This window comes from Drosophila eugracilis, unplaced genomic scaffold, assembly GCF_018153835.1.
Source record: "Drosophila eugracilis isolate 14026-0451.02 unplaced genomic scaffold, ASM1815383v1 contig_2157, whole genome shotgun sequence".
NCBI lineage: Eukaryota > Metazoa > Arthropoda > Insecta > Diptera > Drosophilidae > Drosophila > Drosophila eugracilis.
The window spans coordinates 362648-366198 of NW_024573041.1; the positions used below are offsets into that span (position 1 = coordinate 362648).

General features: G+C 35.3%; 1 long non-coding RNA gene across 1 annotated transcript; it reads left to right on the plus strand.

The window, feature by feature from the left end:
* Window positions 1–432: 432 nt before the first annotated feature.
* Window positions 433–2445, plus strand: LOC108102426. Its single transcript, XR_001772171.2, has 2 exons — window positions 433–637; window positions 1274–2445. It is a non-coding gene; the product is annotated as an uncharacterized LOC108102426 (long non-coding RNA).
* Window positions 2446–3551: the final 1106 nt, after the last annotated feature.

The window sequence follows — 3551 nt, forward strand, 5'->3', positions numbered from 1 at the left end:
GATGTCAGGATTCGCACTCCAGCAAAAATCTACTGACTCCGTCCTGAAAAATGGCTGCAAGACAAGAGATGAGCCATACGCAAGCTCGGGGAAACTACTCTCTGGTCATGAGAGACAAGAACGCCCTTTTTGCCTGCTAATGTGTTGCTGCGCAATAGAGAAACATAAACTGCAAATCAAGTAGAGAGTATAGCTATGGAACAACTACAGTCACAGGCTTAGTTCGCAGACCTCTCGAGGCAGACGGCGTCACCACGCCCCGTCATGCGATTGGTCCTTGCTTCGTGTATAAAAAATATTAATACGAATTTGCGTTTAAAATATATGAGAGCGTTGTTCCGACATATTTGACAGTAAGGGATGGTTCTGCGTTTTAAGCCCTGGCATTGGATATGGATTGTATTTTGAGGGCCGCGAATAGGAGATTTTCATCGCATTGCCGTAAAAAAACTGAGTTCAAACACGGAATGAGATGAAAATATAATCCGCGTTTAAGAAGAATACAAGTGACAGTTTCACGCATATCGATTAAATGGTATGGTCTCGGCAGCAATAATCCGGGTCCTCTATACAACAGCATGCCACATCCCAACAGCAGGGACTACGACGGCGACGTTGTGCAGGATGCAGCATCCCCGTGAGTCGAGACCCCGACCCAATACCATCATTCTTTTATGTGCTCTCATTTTGGTCACATCAACTTTCCAGGAACTTAATTTATTGTTTGCTACCTGTATTTCAATTCCTTGAAATCAAAACTACGTAAATCTATCGGTATATATTATGAGGGGCGATGGGCAATATTAATGTTAATATTGATTTTTAAACAAAAATAATGAAAATTAAAAATTATACAAAAATTGCATACAAAATAAGGGCCTAAAACCTTTATTGAGCAAATTATAAATTTTAGAAATACTTCATATAAAAAATGCCATATGGAAGTTAAACTTAATTAATTATTATTTACTTTAAAAAAACTAGCTCAAATATATAATATGTTTTAAATTATAAAATGTCCTTTAACTGATTAATGTCCTACGTATTTCCTTTTCCATTAAGGCCACGTCATTATACCCATTATTCGTAGAGTGAAAATATGTTAAAAATAATTTTATTTAATGTCCATAAATGGCAATTAGAAAATACAAAATCAAATAATATTCAAAATGTTTAATTTAATTTTACTATTTAGTGCACATACAAAAAAAACTATTGGTATGAATTGTGGAAAGGAACAAAAACTTAATATTTCATATTTTTTAATTTTCAGATTTAAGGTTTAGCAGCCAGCTATGACTATTCCAATTTCAAAGGTTAAGATGTTGGTTTACAGTAAAATAGTTTTTAGTCACTACCTATTTATTTACCAAAATTTTTTATATGGGAAAATCATTTTCCAAGGTACTAACAAATTTTTACACAGTTATAATGTAAGTAATATTGTATACTGCAAAACTTTCAGATGACATAATTATTTTTAATTTTGTTCTTTTTGTTCTTTTGTTTTTGCTCCTTATTTTCTATAAATTTCACTCAACAGCTTTTTTTGTGGATAAACTTTATATAGTTGCAAAAATCGAGAAATGAACGCAATATAATCGGCGAATGTAAAGAACAAGTAATTTGCATTATTATTGAAAGTCGCGTGCACAACTTAATTTTAGGGAAAGAGCGGGGAAGGGTGGAAGTTAAGAGTTAAGTGTTAAGTGTGCATAAGATAATAGTATACATAGAATGTCCAGTCAGAATTAACTCTTACCTTGCTGCACGCTAGCCCTAATATTTTCTGGTCTCGGCCGCCGGTAAATACAACATTGAATAAGTTGCATACTATGATTAAAACCGCAACGGCAAACTAATTCATTGTGTTTTTCAGAAACGTCAACATGGCATGATAACAAAGTTAAATTTATTGCGACAAATTGCAGAGGTCAACGCGATGAGCACGCACACCATTCAAGTCAGGAACTCAGCAAATTTTGGCACTTGGTTACAAATTGGCTCTTAATAGGTCAATCGCGTTACTTGATTCCTTGATACTAGTCACTGGCCCATAACTCGATCTACTAGAGGCGACATGCAACCATATTCGCAAAAAGTGTAACAATGAGGTCGCTGAGGCAGGTACCAAAAATTATGTTTTTCTTATTCTTTTTTACTAATCGGTTTCCGTTCCCATAACATGATTTGTTATCCATTAAATGCCGAAAACTGAGACGTCCATGACGAACTACGATTGAAACTGTTTAGCACAACGTCTAACTTTAACTCTGGTCAAATGTCGGGCATTTCCGAAATACGAAAGCCGAAAATGTCAAAATAAAGTTTTTCTAACCCGAACAACTAGCAATCCTAATACATAATCGGTATGAATACCCAAATTTAACTTTAAAGACTGAAGGATGGAAAGAGGGACAAAATAAAGTTTTTCTAAGCCAAAAACTAATATTAATCGGTACCTGATCTTTACGGCAATCTGGCGTTTATATAAGATAAAGTATAAGATATATGGTCTTAAATGATTGGTGGTCCCCAGCCAATTGAAAAAATCTTTTACTAACAGAGATATCTTTAAGACAGAAATGACGTTTTTCTCGTTGTTCTTCATTATTTTGAAAATCGTTAACAGAGTAAGTCGCCTCGACCATTCGAAGCAAACCTTATTACTTAACGATTGCAGAGATATGTGGCCGCCACAGAACAGCCTCTATGCCCTCGTATAAATTCTTTTAGAAGCAACACAACATAATAAAAATGGCGTTGACTTCACCATAAGACGAATTCTATATAAATGGACTAATCTACTAACCCTTAAAAAAATACCTTTAGGAAGGTTTAGAAGTATTAGGTAGGAGGCTCTTGGTATTGGAGAAAGTCAAGTGTACTGCACAAAAATTGAAAAAAGCAATCTTACTGGAATTTAGGTTCAACATGAACTTCAATTCCACTGAAAAAAAGTAAAAGCTTTAGCCCGTTAAGGTGCGGCTCCTTGGAGATATGGTGAAAACAGAAACATATCCATCCTTTATGAAGCAACGTTGGTGAGCGAACGACGATGGTAGTTGCTCAGCCAGATAAATACAAAAAAAGGCCAATCTTCTGATCCAAGCCCAATGCTGGAGCTGGACGAGGTAACGGAGTCTAGACTGTATATATATATATTTATATATATTTTGCAGAGCTAAAAAGAAGATTTAACTTTTCTCGGCCATCCGCTTTTGTATTGTTCTGGTTTCTGTTGCTTAATCAGTAGTTTTGACCGTCATTTGATTACCGCAGTTAGCGAATGTTATCCTTAAAATAAGAGCTGTAACTTGAATAACGGCATAATTCATAATTCATTGGTTTTGAGGAATATAATTGTAGAACAGTTTCAGGCATGTGATGTTACTACCCTTTTAATGCATTATAAATGAAATATGGTAATGAGTTGTGGAGTAATGTTCCTATTTAAAAACTGAACTCCTAATATTATAGACGCCCACGGATTTTTTGCAGACGTTGGAGCGGGCGTGGCTGGAAGCTCATCCCAGTTATCAAGCACTTAT